Source organism: Rhinolophus hipposideros, assembly GCF_964194185.1.
Source record: "Rhinolophus hipposideros genome assembly, chromosome: 21".
Lineage (NCBI taxonomy): Eukaryota > Metazoa > Chordata > Mammalia > Chiroptera > Rhinolophidae > Rhinolophus > Rhinolophus hipposideros.
In genome coordinates, this window is record NC_138067.1 from 6,817,111 (window position 1) to 6,837,257 (window position 20,147).

A 20,147-nucleotide genomic window follows, 5' to 3' on the forward strand; every position below is an offset into this window, starting at 1 on the left:
TCAATTAATTCAGTGTTATTAGAAAGCCTATACATTTCCATTTCAGCCTTGATGGAAACTTCTGACCATGTTTTTAGTTGGTTGGTTTGCATTCCAAGAACTTGCTATGTGCCTGGCACTTGGATGGTGCATGGAATATACAGTAACTTAAAAATCATGTTTCCTGACTTCAAGGAACTTAAAATGTAATTGGGGAGAAAAGATCTACACCTAAGTTTTAATACAAGATAGAAAGAGCTAAGTACCATAAGAAATATGGGCACCAAGAATGGGAGAATTGTCCCAAATACTAGTACCAAGAAAGTCTGCTGAAGATAATACAGAAGGTGAGTCTGGGAGACTGAGCTACACCAGACTTCTGAAACACTAAATGGTCCAGATTGGCTAAGACTTCTGAGGATGATAGGATAAATGGGGACCCAAATCTTAGTATCAATTGATGGAGGGTCTTGATGATCCTGGAAGTCAGTAGGCTTTGAGAAGCCATTATCTACGTTTTTTAAAAAACTACTAATCTAGGGTTTTATTTTCTTCACATAACAAAAAGTCTAGAGATGGGCAGCCCAGGACTGATACAGCTACTCCACAAAGCTATCAGCTTCTATCTTTCCAACCCATTGTTCTTTTTTTAAATCATGGTAGAAAAACACATAATATAAACAATTTTTAAGTATGCATTTAAGGAGTGTTAACTGTATACCAATGTTGTACAACCAATCTCCGGAACTTTTTTTTATCTTAAACTCTATACCCATTGGACAACAACTCCTTCATTTACAGATAACCTCAAATCTACTTTCTGTTCCTGGGAATCTGACTACTTTAGATATCCCATATAAGTGTGATCATACAACATTTGACTTTTTGTGACTGGCTTATTTCACTTAGCGTCATGTCTTCAAGGTTCATCCACGTTATACCATGTGTCAGAATTTCCTTCCGTTTTAAGGCTGGATAATATTCTAGTGCATCACATCATCTTTATCAATGGCCATTTGGGTTGCTTCCACCTCTTGGCTATTGTGAATAATGTCGCTATTAACATGGTGTGCCATCATTTGTTTTTGAAGTAGAGAAAGTGATAATATAGACACACGACCATCAAGATGTAAGAATTTTTACCTTGCTCAAGCTCTCAGTATCTGTTAAACAGTCACAAGTGAACAGAACTTATAAAAATGTACAATTGGCTCTTGCCCAGACACATCTGACTGGAAATACCGTGGAGAACACGCTGTCCGACCAACCCAACCCTAGCACTCTCATGCACAGCTTGCGGAGCTCCTCGGCAGAATCGTGCCTACTGGCTGGATGTGCATGACTTCACTCTTCCCTTTCTCAAGGGTAAAACTCAGAGCTTATTAGTTCATTTGTTTGCTTTGTTTTCTCCAACCAACACTGGCCATTGTTCATTATTTAATTTTGAAATACAAGGAAACATGATTTATAATTAGGATCCCTAATGACAGACACTTGAGATGGTCAGCAAATATAAATGTTGCATTAACAGGAAAGTCCATATTCCCTAGAAAAATGAATTTCTGTAATGAACTTCAAAGGAAAAAAATTAATATCGGGGGTGCCAAAAAAAGGTATACACATGACTTGTATTCATCTTTTGTTATCTGTATATATTGACTTTACAATTTTAATAGTTTTTTCCTTTCTTAAATGTGTATACATTTCTTTGGCCTCCTCTATATTTTAAATTGTCATCCTTTGATTTATTGGGGGTTAATATAAATAAACTCAGAATCAAGTACCCGATATCCATGATGTCCTCAATTGCTTTCTTCAGGCCTTTGCTCAAATAATATTCGCTTAGCAACACATATCTGACCAAACCCTTCAAAATCACATCTCCCAACTTCTTGGCACTCCCTTTTCCCCATCCCTGATTTTTTTTCCATCATCCTATCACCTTTTATAATCTCTCCATTATATTTACTAATTTACTGTCTTCTGTTTCCCCACTCTAGAAAGTTCCATGTGGTCAGGAATCATGTCTGCTTTGTTTTCTCAGTGACGCTTGGTTCTTTTCTGTATCCCTAGGGCCGGGCACACAGTCAGCACTCAGTAAATATTTGTCAAATGAATGAGTAACTGAATACATGAATCATAATCTGAAGATACTTATAGTAAACACCTCCTGGTACCTGCAACAATCCCTTTTCTCAGAGAACTGCCCCTGTCCACAGGCTTAAGTCCTGGCAGCCACGGTTGGAGAACATGGACAGTCACCCACAGCCACCGCTCTGTACACCAGGAGAGGACATGGCCCTAACTGGACATACCAATTGCCTCTCCCAGAAATTAGAATTGCAACTGAGAGATGCTAATCTGAGGCTCTGCACTGACGTGATACAAAGCAAGGGAGCTGTAGGGCAGACACACGAAGAGAGAAGCAAAGAGAGCACAGCTTCTGCAAGAAAGTGAGGGTGTTACAGAGAGAAAGGCAGAGAGGAAAACCAAAAAAGTCAGCCTTGGTTCTGGCTGGTTTTCTCCGTTCTTATCCCAGTACCTTGTAGATTCTGTCACATACCCCTGTATACATTTAATAAATCCCCTTTCTTGTTTAAACTACCTTAGTGTGGGTTTCCATTCCTTCCAGCTAAAACACCCTTCGCCATGATCATGACATAAAACATCGCCTAGTGCGGATGATAAATGGGTTTGCATTCATCAAAGTGATATTTCAATGGGTCCGTGGTCAAATAGGTGTTCTTGCCTTTCTTGCCCTTTGTTGCTTCATTTTGAGTCACTTGGGGAAGGGTTCACTCTGCAGTTTGAAGACAAGCCTCTTTATGGGGCTTTTTCATATGCTAATGTAGAGCATATTTTCAGCTCAGCCCTTAATCAAATGGGCATCGTCTAAAGGAGATATAATTATAGCGTCTATATTGCTGGCTCTTAACTGAAGACAAAGCAAACAGTATGCTAAGAAGTGATATTCAATGATGACACTGAGAACAAGCAGGAAGAGGGTCAGTCAGCAGAGCGGAGCTACTCATTCCTCTCTGTAACACTTTATCCTCAGAGGACCCCTCCAAACAGAAGGGACCTAAGGATTGCTGGTATTTTTTCTTGGGTGGACGGAATGTGATTACTTTAACAGGTTGTGAAATGATGGATGCTGGCATAACCAACAAATCTAAATAAAATAAGGAAAAACAGACCTGATTACCAGTGAATCATATTCAGTAATAAGCATTTAAATCCACTGAAAACAATTTAGGTAAAAGCCAATCATTTTTTGTTTTGTTTTAGATTTTTAAAATGTAATGTTAACTATTCAAACTCACACTGGAAAGTTCTATCTTCCACTGAAGATGTTGTATGTCAGTAACTTTGACACTTTTCTGTAGTTTAAAATTGCACAAATGTTAAAACACTGTAAGTGGTTAACAATGATAATGTCTTCTTTCTTAATATCACAATCAGAGAAACATAGTTAGAGAACCGTTGGCTTGGAGTCCAATTATTTATCTGGCTCTGTTTGATAAGAAGGAAATTGGGCTTGCTCAATCATAAAACTGACCAAACAGCATTACACACCTTCCATTGTAAATTAATTGCATCTCATATGTACAGCAAATGTGTTTAAGAAGTGGGGGGATAAGAGAAAATAGTTTCAAGAAATCCAAGCGATAAGTGCCAGTGTAAAGCTTTCTAATTCTATTTTTTTCATTTCAAACACTTCATAAGGTTCACTTAGACAATTGGGTTTGTGTGTAAACACAACTGACTGGTTCTCATTGAAAAGAGCCTTTTCCCACTCTCCAGCTAATAATATTTCCCTTTTGTTCCACCTCATTACTTTGAGCTTTCCTAAGTAATTTCTCTCCCTTTTCATTGTCTGCACCTTTACAAATATTTGCAAATGGTTATCATGCCCTATCCTGATACTTACCACGAAGCAAAAATCTTCAGTGTTTTTAATACTTAATAACTGGGCCAGTGTCTTAACTGTGTTTCTCCCCTGTAATTTTGACTGTCTAACACGGCGTGGTAATTACCTAATGCTGTCCGCTGCAGTACAATCTTGAATTTAAACTTCAATTTGCTTTTCTTAACAAATGCTGTCTTGGGTAAAAGTACTGTAAGAGATTATCAGAGCCAAAGAGTCACCACTGAGTCCTAGATAGTTAGGAGATGGGTCTTGAGATCTAACTCTTATTTCTACAACTGTGTGGCTTTGGGCAAGTCACTTCTTCTGTGGATCTCACTTTCTTTGCTTATAAAGTAAGGATTCAAATAGATTGTCTCTAAGATGCCTTCGAAATCCCTGATGCTAAGGCTAACCTACATTTTAGAGCATCCTTTTTAAAACTGAAATCTAACCAAGCCCCTTCTTTCTTAAGAGCCTTCAGTTGCTTCCTATTGCACAGAGAAAGAATTCAAACTTCTTTACAAAGCTTGAAAAGCACTGCATGGATGAGCCTCTGCCTGCATCTCCAACCTCAGCTTGTATTACCCTGTCCATTGATTTTCAGCTGGGTTCCTCCAAATGAGACCCTGAAATAGGATATGAGTCCGAGTAGCTTATTTGAAAGGGGAATGATAAAGGAATGGGGATGGAAGGCAGTCAAGGGAAACAAGCCAATAAAAGGTATGTTACCAAGCAGCTTGCCACACTGGGCTACTGAGGCTCAATCCCCCTAAGGACTACTAGGAAACAGGGAGAACACAAAATATGCCTCCCAGTAATCCCACCCACTCCCACTCATCACAGGTTGAGAACAGCTCCTGGGACCTAAACTCCCTGGCATCTCTAGCCTGCCCAGTATGCCAGGGAGAGCCGCCACTGTAAAGGGGACCACTACGGGCCATGGGGATACGGGTGGGGTATGACACATCTGTTTTCCGTACTTTACTAAAGTTCAGCCTTGCAGGCTTTCTTCCAGGTCCTCACACTTGTCCCCCTGTCCTCTTTTTTAGGGCCTCGGTGTACATGACCCAGTCTGACTCAGACACTTTGCAAGGTTTCCTCCTTCTCAGTGTTGCTAGCACTTTCTCAGGGAAGTCTCCCCTGGCCATCCCAATTAGGTTCCCCTCCCTCTTATTTTAGTAACACTCCAGATGTGTTTCTTTCATAGCATTCTTCATACTTTGTATTTATGCTGCTATTTTACTTTACTTTGCATCTGTAGACTCCACTAGACTATAAGTTGTCCTCAGGAAGGGACCGTGTCTATTTTATTCACCAATGTATAGCCAGCATCTAGTCCAGGACTCATTAAATTGTTTTCGCACAAGTACATTTTTGAAAGCTCACAATCGTTTGTATTAATAGAAACCATCCATTTACACTCAACAACCAAAAAATGTTTTGGTGAGATAGAGAGAAAATGTTTTGATATATCATTGTCTCATAGAAGTGCTGCTTTCAAGGGTGTCCCGGAGGAGACGCTACCATAAAGTACCATAGGTACTTTAGCTTAAGTAACTTATATAAACACAATAATAGATATAAGCAGGAATGCTTCATACTAAAGCAGTCAGAAGACGAGATTCCAGTCTCAGCCTCCTAGGCTCTTACACTTTAAGCAATAATTGTGACTTTCTGAGCCTCTGAGCCTCTGTTCTCTTTTTGCAGTTTTTAATTTTGTAATTTAAAAAAAAAAAATAATGAGGAAATTGGATTATCTCTTAAGTCTCCTCTAAAGCCTCAACATTCTCTCAGTCTATTAAATGAGAAACATAAATATGACCCTTGCATAATATAGATGTTCAACAACTATTTGGGTTTTTTTAATGCTTAGAATATGGATAACTGAGCCACAAGCACAATAACATGAAATTCTGCTAACTGAATCTGTTTCTTCATTTGCAAAAAATAGTGTGAAACAATTACCTAATTCTGTGCTCATGGTAGACATCACTAATCAATTGCCACACTGTTTACCACTGATGCAAAATGTAGCCCCAGAAACCAGACACTACATTAGCCAAGAGATCAAGGTTAACATTGCCAGTGATGACTTATGCTGAAAACAGGATAGCACGATATGATGTGAGAAGAAAAGCATTTCACCTCTGTGGTGCTCTTCTCAAAAACCTATAACCCCAGTTTAATCATGAGAAAAACATTAAGACAAATCCAAATTTAGGGACATTCCACAAAATACCTAACCACTACTTCTCAAAATTCTCAAGGTCATGAAAAATAAGGAAAGGCTAAGAAACTGACCCAGCCAGGAGACATGACAGCTAAAGGCAATGTGGGATCTTGAATGGGATCCTGGATCAGAAAACAGGCTTTAGTGGCGGGGGGGGGGGTGGATTTTAATAAAAGCTAAAAAAGTCCAGAGGTTAGTTAATAGTAATGTACCAATTTTAGTATTTTGGTTTTGGCAAATATCCCACGGTTATATAAGAGGTCAACAATAGGTAAAATTGGATAACAGATGTACAGGAACTCTCTATATTAACTTGGTGACTTTTCTGTAAATCTGAAATTATTCCAAAATAAAAGCTTATTTTTTAAAAAATCAGTGAGCCAGATCCCCTCACTAACAAAGTGTTTAACCTCTTTGAACTTCACCTTTCTCATCAGGATATCTTTCATCTCTTCGGATATTTTAATGCAGACATAGAAGACTAAAATTAAATGAATACTATAAAATATTCCCTGTTAGAACACCTCGCTTGGGGGCACATAGTGGGAGATAAATAAATGGTCCCACCTAACCCAGTGTTGCTTTTCTCCCACTTTCCAGTCATTTGAGTTGCTAGCAGATACAAGCGTTCCTAAATCAACACATTTTTTTTTTTAATTTTTAAATTAATTTTTGAAAGCATCTTTTACTTACACCCAAATTTAATTGCAAAGTCTGAGATCGGGGCACGGGGATAATTTACTGAGTACTTTGATGCTAAGGAATTGCTCACTGCCCCTAACACTAACAATCAACTAAATTGCTACAAATCTTCTCTTAATACCCTCCAGATGACATCTGGGCTGAGGCTAGTCTTTGTTAGATTCAGACAGCTTTTTCCTTGAAGACACATACCAAGTGCAGGATGCAGGCTTTCTAAGTACTTATGGATCCCATAATTCATTGTCTAGGTGAAATGGGCTGCTTTTGAAAACTTGGAGACTACAGCCTTCACTTTTCAAATTGTGTAGCTAGCAGATTTCATTTACAGTATATTGCAACAAGTCCCTGGGAGTTTCCACCAAAAGCCATAAATCAGAATCAGTTAAGAAAAATGTTCAAGAGAATTTCCCATTTCTGCAGATAGACAAGGTTGAGAAATATCAGCGGTAGAGTTATATAGTGTGAAATGACACTTTCTAAAGGGCTCTTTTGAGCAATTTATTAAGAATTTGTCAAAGACATGCCAAGCACTCATCAGTGAATTAGGCATGTATTATAATGCTTATTGTAGCATTTAAAGATCATGATACTTATCACTTAGATTGTACTTAACATGCTCAAAACATTTTCAATTCTAATTAAATAATCTCCCACGTGTATCTGTGTAGAGAAATAACCATTTATAGGAGAAAGAAATACCCAGACTCACAAATAAAAAAATCCATCAGAGGAGGCTTGGGAACCTGAATACAGTATATTAAACATGTAGGCAAATGTATAACATCTTGAGTTTCAGCCAGAAATCTAAGTTGGTTCCCTAAACAACCATTTGGAATTCAGTCTTCTCATCAAAATGAGCCTTCACGCATTTTTTTTTTTTTCTGAAGTTTTAGCTGCCCTAGACGGAGTCTTGTAAGGTGTAGATTAATTATATGGAACCAAACAGGGAAACCAAGAACTTCCATTTTCCCGAATGTGGGGTTGCCTTTTTAGAATTCAAGCTCAATAAGTATGGAGTCCATGTATTCCAGCTTCAAATCTTTCTTTTCTTCATTTCTTTTTTCAAGTTTCTTTTTAAAGGCATTATTATTTCCCAATGGGATCAACATTTTGTAGAGGAAACAACCAAAAGGAGAGTCCATCTTCACAAGTGAAAATATTGCTATTTGAAAATACGGGGTAAGGATTTTGGCTGAGAGAAGTTTGGGATTCAAAATTCAAATTCAGCCTCCCACTCGATGAGGAGGTTTCATGTTAGTGTTCGGACCACAAGCCCCCAACGGTAGACAAGATGGTGGTATTTATCGAAATGGAACAATGCATTCATATGCTTTAGTCCAGGCATGGGACTTCTAGAAATTGATCCTAAGGTCACCCCATGTACAAAGTGTATGTACAAGTGTATTCATTGAAGCACTGCTCACAATCAGAAAAAAAATTGGAACTCTTCCAAATGCCCTTATAGTGAAAGGTATAATTCATTCATCTAATATACTACAACCCTGAAACAGCATGAGTTAGAACTAGTGTCACGTCAGCGGGCTATGTTAGCATTTCCTCCCCCATACAGCATCAGCCATAACTTGACCCAGAAGGATAAATTACTTGGGACGCAATGGAGTATTGTCATCAAGCATGTGAGCAACAGAGATGATGACCCAAGTTCAAATCCCAGCTCTGCCCTCCATGTGACCCTTGGTCTAGTTGACAATATCCAAAATCTGCAGTTTCATTATCTATAAAATGTGGACAATATCAGTAGTATCCCCTCCGTCAATTTCTTACGGGAATTAAATGAGACAATGCATATATTGTAGCACAATGATTAGTACACAGGAAGTACTCAATAAGTATTGCCTATTATATTAATTTACAGCTAGAAGGGATCTGAGAGCCTTGCTACTCAATGTGTAGCTTATGGAGTGGCAGTAACACCTGGGAGCTCACTGGAATGCAGAATCTCAGGCCCCACCCCAGATACACTTAATTGGAATCCCCAGATGATTCATATGCACAATGTAGTTTGAAACTAGTAAGTCTGGGGTAGGGACTGAGATTCTGCATTTCCAACAATCTTCTGGCCTGTGACCCCCAATCGGAGCAGCACATTCCATGTGAGGAGCCTTAAAGATTGCCCAGCTATGCACCCTCATTGTACGGATGGGGGAACTGAGTTCTGAATAGGTTAACTGACTTGTTCAAGCCACACACCAGTCCCTAGTAAATGTGGGACTCAAACCCAGCATTCCTTATCCTGAACCTCATACTTTGAACAAAGCTTTTGGATTGCAAATTGTCAGACCAGCACAGTTCTCCAAGAGCACAGTGGCTGTTTTGAAATGAACTCATTATCGAATTCTGAGACTCTGTACACGTGTCAAGGAAAGTGAGACCCTAAATGGTTGTTTTAATGAATGCAATGTTATAATTCACGCAGAGTCACTGTTGTACCTAGCAAATTCATAATTAGAGGTAATTTTGCACCTGCTGTCACGAGAAGATGGCATTTCCTTTAATTTAGCTTGATGCCTTGATTATACTGTGGGAGCGGCAGGAGACAAGGCAATCTCTCACTCGACTCCTGGAGAAAACACACAGCCCCTGGTTTGTGGTCATGATTAATAAAGTCATTTAGCGTCCCCAGAATCATCAGCTGCTGCTTCTCGTGGAAATGGATACAGAATCTTCCGTGAGGTGGGGGCACCTATCACCATCCAACCTGTTGCAGAAACTGCAAAAGGCCACTGGGTTCTTTTTTGGGTGACCCATCCCTAGAATTCCAATCAAACTAACTTGGCAACATAATCATTGATGTGGCTGTGAATCCCAGGTCACTAACACAGGGTGATAAGAAATGTAATGTTATTTTTTTTGGTAAATGAATTTACTTTCTAGTTCAAGACCTTGCGTCAGGAGTTTGGGAGTCTTCTTTTTTTCATGGGCTGCTTTAGATTTAGGGAACTTATCTAGAGCCAAGTCCTTAGGGGGTGTGGCCATTTTGATGGTCAACTTGACTGGCCTAAGGGATGCCCAGATAGCTGGTAAAACATTATTTCTGGGAGCCCAGGGGATAATATTTCTGGACAAGATTAATTACCATTTGAATTGGTGGACTGAGTAAAGCAGGTAGCCCTCCCCATGTGGGTCAGCATCATGCAATCTGTTAAAGGCCCAAGTAGAACAAAAAGGCAGAGGCAGGGCGAAGTCACTGTCTCTCTGAGTGAGCTGCGACATCCATCTTCTCCTGCCCTTGGACGTCAGCACTCTGCTTCTTAGACTGTCAGACTCAGATCAGGACTTACACCATCAGTGACCCCCTCTTACCCCTTTGCCCCCCGATTCTCAGGCCTTTGGACTCAGACTGAATTACACCACCAGCTTTCCTGGTTCTCCACCTCACACACGATAGACTGTGGACTTCTTGACCACCATAACAGTGTGATCCAATTCCTGTGATAAATCTCCTCTTATCTATATCTAGATCAAGATAGATATCTTGTTGTTTCTCTGGAAAACACTGGCTAATACAAGAGGAGAGGGGCATCTAGACATGCTGACATCACGGAGAGGTCCCCATCTGGTACCGATCATTAGTCCTCTGTGCTCACTGCTGTTTCCATACACAGAATCCACCTGGTCCAGTGCTCTTGGTGACTCTTGGACACCCAGGCTTCTTTCTGCTGCTCTGTGCCAGCCAGCGGGGGGCTAGGTGAAGCCTACCCTCTAGACCCACCACAAAGCTACCACACCTGCTCCAGTGTCACGCTAGGAGAGTGTGGAGAGATATGGCATCTTGCCATCTCAAGATTCAAATCCAGGGTCAGCAGAGGTCAAGTCACACCTTATCCACTACACTACCAAGTCTCTCGTTTCCCCCTTTAATGTTGATCACAGTAGGGGAACACCAGGGTTCTGGCTCTCTAACTGTATGATACTTGAAACCTATTGGGCATTCTAGAGAGGAAGTACCAAAGTCAAGATGGGGAGCCAGAGGAAGACACGAGTATGAGCTGGGTCTATTCCCTTAGCCTGTCTGACTGTCCCTCTTCAGTCCTGACATTCTCACTGGTTGGGGGGGATTCCACTATGCGCAGCCACCATCTTTTATTGCTCTTATCTCTTGCAGATGAAAAATTAGTTTATTTGCACATTTTTGGTAAGTTTTTGCTTGTTTCTAGTTTTTAAAAGATTTTCTTGTTTTTATTCTATGTGCCTCTCACGAGGTTCAAACTGCAATTGAGACTGGTATTAAAAGACTCATTACCCCAAACCCAGAAGATGGAAGACTCAGCATGTTGCATATGAGTCACTTGATTTCAAGGGGTGTTTTTAATTACTCAGCTTTGGACTCAGGTATCACCTTCCCCGACAAAACAGCAATGGCAGAACCACTTTCTAAGTGGATTAGATCACTTCCCCCATCACCAACCAGCCCCAGAACCAGGAGCCATTTTGCCACACAGGAAAAGCTATTCTAAACGAGTCCATTAGATGGGTGGGGAGAGGTTCCCCGAGGCCTATGGGGAGAAAGAGAGGAATGCAGGTGACTCCCATCAGTAGCTAACATCCCAACTTTTTCCCCACCAAAGGTCTGCCTCTTCCAAGGACACTACTCAGACTACACGGAACCCAAAGAGTAATACATAAGAGCAGAGGCTTTGGAGCTGATCCCAGAGATCTGAGCTCCAATCCCAGTTGGGGCACACTCAAGCTTGGGCAAGTTCTTCAGGGACTTTAGACTTGCTTTCCTCACCTGTGAATAGAACATAGTAATATTTATTTGCCCCATAGGATTTTTGTGAGAATTAAATTTTTAAAAAACTGTATAAAGGTCTCGGCACCATGTTTGACCTACAGTAAGTGTTCATAGCTAGCAGCTATCATTCGTGTTATGGTGATGGCCCTTCTCTCCTCAATCTACCAAACCAACATCATATAGCTTCATTCTTGTAATGTCTTAAATTGCCCCTCAACCAAGCATGTCTTCCATCACACTCAACTTCACCTTGGCCTCTGTGAGGAGGGCCCCCCAGTCACACAAGCCTTGATCACTCTGCTCTTCAGCTCTACCATCCCTACCCCACCTTGAACCCACAGTGCAGACTTCCTTTTAACCCTTGCCCATCCTTCAAGTGCCTGTACCTGGAACACAAGGCAGAAAGAGGTACAACGGATTTAAAGTCAAAGAGATGAGGTATCCCAGATGGATACAAATTAAGGAATGAAGGGGTCCTTTCCTCCTGAGGGTCACATATTGAGGGTAAGGGGAGTCACTTACTCACATCTGATGCTACAAGTTAGAAGATGGTAAAACTGTGACCAAAGTACCCGAAGGTTTCAGGAATGGAGGACAAGAAGGGAGAGATAAGGTTACCTTTGGAGTAGCTAAGAGCTCTTGAGATTAGAGCAGACTCTGGAAATAATGGCTTGGACTTTGAAAGTACAAAAGGTACAGAGGGCAGTTCTATGGAGGGGACAGCATGCACAAAGCCCCAGAGATGGCAGAATAAAAACAGCACTCACAAAATGGTAAAGGGGCTATGGGTAATGGATAGAAGTCTCCCACAAGATGTGGGCATGCTAAAGAAATGGTTTTTTTCTTTATTCTCTTTAAGTCAACTTAAATTTGTCTCCAAGCCCCCAACCCACCGAACCAGCAAGAAAGCCAGTCTCAGCCATTGTTAAAGGCCTGAGTGGGTTATTGCATGTAATGCACTTAGAACAGCACTCAGTAAATGCTGACCAGTTTTGCTTTGACTGATTGTCCCAAACACACGTGCATTCGTTCAATTCTCAGAGCCACTTCTATGAGGAGAGTAGAACATGATCGACTGATGAGGTTTAGAGAGTTGCCCTTCCTGTCAGAGTTCATCGTTCTTCTCCCAAACTTGCATCAAGTAGAAAGTCAAGGTCCTCCTAGACTGACATCCACCCAGAGAAATGTACTGTTAACAGTTGGTGTCTATCGCCTTCTAAATGTTTAATGAAGGTCAATACATGTGAATGGAATCCTCCTATACAACCTGCCTTTTTTCAAAACAATATATTGCAGACCTCTTTCAGATCAGTACTATTGGATGTACCTCGTCCTTTTCAATGGCTCATTATATTGCATGGCATTTGACATATCGTACTCTGTTGAACTAACCCTCCACCCACGGAAATGTAGATTGTTCTCAATTTTCTCTCATCCTGCCTTCATCATCATTTAAAATACATCCACACAAATTTGCCTAATTATTTAGGATACGTTCCTAAATGTGGACTATCTGGGTCAAGGGACATGATTTTAAAATTCGGGTACATATTGCCCCCAAACACCAACCCCAAGAAATCGTTTTTATTATGTTTATCTATGTTAGGTACCCTTTCTTTGAGTTGTGATCACATCGTACTTTGGGTTATATTTCATTTCCATCTGCATTGGGTTGCTAGGACGACAGTAACAAAGTCCCACAGACGGAGAGGCTCAAAGAAAAGAAATTTAGGTCCTCATAGTTCTGAAGGCTAGAAGCCCAAGATCAAGGTGGCGGCAGTTTAGTCCCTTCCTCTTGGCCTAGAGATGAACATCTTCTCTCTGTGTCTTCACAGGATCTTCCCTCTGCACCTGCCTGTATTCTAATTTCCTCGTCTTATAAGAACACTAGTCGCACCAAATTAGGTCCCACTCTAATTTCCTCATTTTAACTTAACTACCTCTTTAAAGGCCCCATCTCCAAATAGTCACAGGAGTACCTTTGCTTAGGACTTCAACATATGAATTGAGGGGCACGACTAAGCCCATGACATTATCTGTAATCTAATGATGCCTCTTTGTATTTCTGGAATGCCTAGTACAAAAAAAAAAAATAGATGTTCAGTGATTTCCTGTTAATCAAATTGATATATTGGCCCAGCACCCTGGTCCAGGGTTCTGCCCACAGAACAAATTAGGCACTAGTCCACAGCCCTGAGTTGGAATGCCAACTCTGTCACTCAATAGCTCTGTGACCTCAAGCCGGTTGCCTAACCTCTCTGAGCCTGTTCTGTCATCTATGGTAACAATAACAGCATTCATTCACTGTGAAGAATTTTTCAGGAGCCCCAATGAAAAATCCATGTGAATATGCTTAGCAGAGAGCAAAGGATGGTTTAAAGACCAGTGGCAGTTGTTACCTTGCCTCTTCTTGCCTCTGCTTCTCCTGTCACCACCTTCATGCATCCCTACCCCTCTTGGCTCCTTTGGTTTACTTTCTCCCAGAAGAGGCCTGCTTCCTATGTAAACAGTCTCCAAAGGCAATTAAGACTCACTCTCCCTTCCCAGGGTTTGTGAACCTCTATGCATTCCATGCTTCTAGGAACATTAACCATGACTTGGTGACACTGTCCCAAAAGGGACCAATTGGCTTTGGGATAGTGGACGGTGACTTCATTGGGAAGGCCATTAATCATAATTATGAAATAATGAAACGGCTGCCAATTTGCCCATGCCTAATAACACCTAGTTAATAAGAGAGTCTTTTATTTCTCACAGAGGAAATGGATGGCCGAGGATTCTGTTTCTGGGAGAACATTACACGTCTTGGATGGCTGAGATGCCTTGGCTGGTGGAAGTCACTCCACTCTTGGCTGGATGCCTCGGCAGCACTCTATGAGCCGTGCAATAACCTCTCCGCAATGCACTGCTGCTCCTGTCTTATTGCTTAATTAATCCACTTCTAATTGACATGGCCATGCATTACCATGGCTGCTTCCCTGCTGTGAGAGCCCATAAAAACATACTTGGCTTTCTGAACAGGACTCTCGATACAATATCAGGAACATGAACTTCTAAATGACATCATACTTTGTCAAGAAACGTGAGTGCCATGACTTTGGCCAAATATGATCCTGACATCTCATAAAAATGTCCAGGTCCACTGAAAGCATTACTATATTTCAAAGGATTTATATTGCAGGGAAGTGGGGGAAAGAGGAGATGGAGAAGGATAGGAACTAATTGGAGCATGGGGGTTTGATATTGTCTTTTGGACCCTCCCTTAGTAGTTGTCTTTCTAATTCCTTCCTCCTAATCACATTATTATAATCACCAAAAAGCCTCTATCAGGTACCTAACTGAATAGTAGGCTGTATGAAGCACCATTCTGAATGATAAGTCATTTCGAGATCAGTCCATTCCAGATGTTTGGGAGAAGCGGTTCCAAAAATCCCAGCTCCATCACTCCCTAGCTGGATGCCCTTGGACAACTTACCTAGCCTTCCTAGTACCCAATTCTCTCAGACATTTTTTTTTAATCACATGAAATAGCATGTTAGGCTAGGGTTGGGAACAAAGTCTTTGCAAATTACATATAATCAAAATCATCTTTAGAAAATTCTTGAAAACCACTGTTGTCTTTACAAATCTATCTCCAGTAATCCTCAGGCACATTCAACGTTGAGACTTTCAAAAGGAAAATCTAGATCAAGGCTTGACAACTAAGGCCCCTGGGCCGAATTCAGCCCATCACCTTTTTGTTTTGTTTTGTTTTTTGTAAATAAAGTTTTATTGGAACACAGACATGCTCGTTCATTTATATATTGTCCTGCGGCTGTTTTTATGCTACAACAGCGGAATTGAGTGGTTGCAACAGAGGCCACCTGGCCCCCGAAGTCTGAAATACTTGCTAACCGGCTTTTTATAGAAGTTTGCTGAGTCCTGGTCTGGGGGACGATGTCTATTCAATCCAGCCCCTCTGCCTGTGAGATAACTATCAAATAGCTCTCTTTGGGGAGAAGTGGAGAATGCTAATGCACATTACTTGCCTGTACGGTAGCCTCTATTCGGTTGTCATATTAAATCTCTACAGCTTTAATTTGCATTAATGGAGGTGTTCGTTGCCAAGAGAATTAAGAAGTCTTGGGGAACACCTTGTGTAGGAGTTAGGTTCTAAAATCAGCTGTAATTGTACTTGAGATTTGATTTCTCTAAACACAGTGCCTTCTTTCCCAACTGGAATGTAAGAGTTGGGGGGTGACGGATGTCCGCCCAAAAACAAGGCCTTTGAAAAAAGTTGTAGGGCCTGGCTCCACTCCCCTGGGAACTGGCAGGGTGAGTGACTGAAAAATTCTCTGTGAAGAAACAAATCAGGACTTCTCAGTCCACTGGATTCACAGGAGCCGTGGACAAACTGGCTTTGCGCTCCTGGTCCATACTTCACTGTCAGCTCCCAATTTCACCTCCACCACTTTGCCTGCTTTCTGTACCGAGAGCCTGTTCAAAGCCCAAGTGGATTTTAGCTCCTTCCTTCCTGCGCTCACTCGGTTTGGAGACACTTCACAGGCGATATTAATCATGCTGATTAGGCATGACCTCTCCTTTTGTAAACTCATGTTGATGGCCTCCAACCAATCAGTACCTGTCGCAATGTTTGTGTTCCCTAAATGACAGTGGAAGACGGTGAGGGTGAGAGAGACAGAGAGAGAGAGAGAGAGAGAGCGCGTGCGTTTTGTGTGAGAGTCAAGAGTCCCACCATAAGGCCTGCTGCTAACAGCTTATGCTTGGGGAGGAAGTGGTTTTCAGAAATTTCCTCATTGCTGTGGCTTCTTTTTATGGTCTTCCCCCCCCCCCCCGTTTCATTGAGATATGATTGACAAATAAAAGCTGTATATACTTAGGTTCTACAACGTGATTTTTGAAAGGTATACAATGTGATGATTTAATACATGTATACATTGTAAAATGATTACCACGATCAAGTTCATTAACACATCCATCACCTTGCATAATTATGTGTGTGTGTGTGTGTGTGGTGAGAACACTTAACATCTACTCTCAGTAAATTTTAATTATACAATACAGTATTATTAACTATAATTACCACGCTGTGCGTTAGATCCCCAGAACTTATTCATCTTACAACTCTTTTTGTTCTTCATTCATAAGGCTGCCCCTGTTGGTGGAAAATAACAATAGCACACATTGATGCCGCACTTTGTGCAGCATGCCTTGTCTCCCTAGAAAGGTGTCACAGGCCAGTGGCTACGAACCTGGGCTCGAGTGAAACTGCCATGATGTGAATCCTGTGTGCTTCTTACCGTGCTTCCCCAAAAATAAGACCTTGCAAGACAATCAGCTCTAATGCGTCTTTTGGAGCAAAAATTAATATAAGACCCGGTCTTATTTTATCATAAGACAGGGTCTTATAATAGAATGTAATATAATATAATATAATGTAATGTAATATAATATAATATAATACCCAGTCTTATTTTACTATATTGGAATTTTACGATATGTTAATGTTTGCTCCAAAAAGATGCATTAGAGCTGATTGTCTGTCTAGGTCTTATTTTTGGGGAAACACAGTAGTAGCCAGTGACCTTGGAGGAGTGTGAACTTCTTAGACATCAGTGAAATCATCTGCAAATGGGGAACAGCAGGCAGGGTCAGCCTCGTGGATGGGTGACTTCTGCAGCTGCACAGGACCCCATGCTTAGCAGGGCTGTGCACTTGGTTTAGTACTCTGCTGCCACCGTTGGAATTCTTAGTAAGTTTTGAGCAAAGAGCCTTGCATTTTCATGTTGCACAGGGCCCTGCAATGTTACAGGTGTGCAGAGTGGAAATCTCTCTCAGAGAGACAATTGGGGTAGATGAATGCATGGAAAGTTCTTGACACAGTACCTGGAACATAGCAAGCACTCGAAAAATAAACTATTATTATTAATACTACTTATTTGACGTCACAGTAGTCTTATGAGGCAAACTGAACTGAGTGTATGATTTAGCCAACAGTATGATTTTACTTTACAGATGAAAACATTGAGTCTCAGAGACATGAGATATCTTCTCAAGATCATCTTAGTCCAACAAATGCCCATTCATTCATTCACTCATCCACTCATTCATTCATTCATTCATTCATTCATTCAGAAAATACTTACTAGGCTCCAATGACATACCCATAGGCCTGAGGAGGCTGAAAAGCAAGACGAGCTGTGTCTGCCTTGTGCAGCTGACCATCCAGCACCTGCTCTTCAAAGCCACAAGCTGGTCCCTGAGGGAATCAAGTTCTGGAAACCCCAGGGTTGCCACCCTCTAAGGTCAGCAGACCCAGCTCATGTGCCCTCCCAGACATGGCTGCAGCCAACACACCCTCTAAACACCTTTGGTCCTGTCCTAAGGCCTCTGGGAAATTTTCCAGTCGTGGTTTTGGAGGACCAGGACCCCTGCTCTATGTGAGGCCCCAGTATTACCCTCCAAAGTCATCTGTCATTCCCAGGCTTCCCATCTGGGAATGGTCTATCGATGTTTGCCCCTGGGGAGAGAGCATACGTGAAAACACTGCTCTGCCCAGCTCAGTGTTCTGGGCTGTCACTTATCCGAGAGGGGGATGAAACAACAGGCACTGAGGACCTTGCCAGTTGCTTGGCAGTCACAGAGCCAGAGTGAGAACTGGGGTCTCCCCCTGCTCCCCCTGGTCCCCACGATGAATCAGTTCCCTTTCCATGCCCCCTCCAGTTGTTACCAGTCCCCATCATTAGTCATTGCCTTGCTTCTGCCACACACACACACACACACACACACACTCACACACCCTCATTACAAGGCCTTTCCATCTATCCATGAAATAAAATGTGATATTTCCCAAACTTAGAATCATTCATGGTATTTTCCAAATACATTTATCTTACAGGTATACATAGTATTTTTCTTCATGTTGTCTTTTTAAAAATTAAATACGTTTATTTAAAAGAAATGTTATAACTTTAACATTAATCAACAGGTCCACTTGCCTTACATAGAAAGTGACTGTACAAATAAAAATAGAAAATAATAAAGAATGCTGGATTACTTTGTGCGGGTACCACCTATAAACATTTTCTGTACCACAAACATGTGCAGAGCCCACTTGGAGACTCTCAGGGTTAAACACATTCCCAGCAGTGCATTAAATAGCTGACAATACCTGCGTGTACTACCCATCTGTGGATACTTGCATTGTTATAGGGGACTCTTGGAAACATAATGCTTAACCCTTAGAAATAACATGGGGACTCTAGGCAACTGGTAATAGAGAAAATATTTGTGCTTAGAGCAGAGCTTTCCAGAAAGGCTGAAAGCTTACCACATGGACAGCCACCTTATTCATCTCTGAGTTAATGCAGACCCTGGACACTCAAGAGCAGGGTCCGGACTCCCTAGAGAATGGAGGAAGAAAGATGACCTGCTTTTCCAATGAGCTCCATTTGCTTTGTGCTTTGTTTCTTTCCCAAGTGAAACCAGATAAGGCGCTGCTGCCAGGTTCCCCTGTCATTACAAATGACTGGTGGAAGTGTGAGCTATGGAACAAATAATCTAACAGGTATCTACTGAACAGGTGCTCGAGTGCTTATCTGCTGATTGCCAGGGCTGGCCTGCGGCAAAATAGAGAAGACAGTCCTGTTTGTCAGCCTTGCTTTTCTTGTCTGTCTTGCATTCCCTCTAGGAGTCATGATTCACTTCAGCTTCTCAGGGCTCCACCCTCTCACCGTGCACTAGCTGACTTTTCCCTCTTCTCTCCCCCTCTAAATTTCCCTGCCTTGAGCCATTCCCCATAGGACCTGCTCCAGGTAACACACGTAGAACGCCCTTGATGACCACTGTTACTTCACGTCCTTCGCCCTTCGTTACCAGCCTGGCATACAAAGTTTTCTCACTTCCTGCCCCATGATTAATCACTTCCCAGGATGATTGACAATGGGAACATTCATTTGCTTCAGGGAAAAACTTCTATCCACTGGGTGTCATCTTGTCACCAGAGTCTCAAAAGAGCCACAAAAGAGTCAGCCATTGGTACATTGCACAATGTCCAGTCCTATCCATGACTAATTTCTCATGCAGATACATAGACCCTTCTGGAGACTATGGATTCCTACTATTGAAATCAGATCAGCTGGAGGAGAAAAGATATGGGAATGAGTTCTGGGCCTGCTAGAAGCCTAGGGAGAAAGGTAGAAGGAGCTGGTATTGGCACAAATTACATTTCTTTTAATATTCAAATTACAGTGAAGGGGAGTCCCCATATGCTTAAGTGATCCAAAGACCAGACTTTCCTGGGAATCTTTTCTCACATATTATGAGGGATCTCTAAGGTGGCTTAGGGATCCATGTTACCCGCTGCCACCTTCCCACCGAGACTGACTCAAGCATAATCCTGAGGGTATGACAGCTTCATCTGCTCTTGCTTACCAGGAAGCACTTCTCCCTACCATGGCCAAAGTAGCCCTAACAGCTGCAATCCAAACAGCTCAAGCAATCCAAAGCAGAGCCCTGGATACTGCCCACCATCTCCAAAGCTCTGCTTATGACCAACCATGGCTGGACGG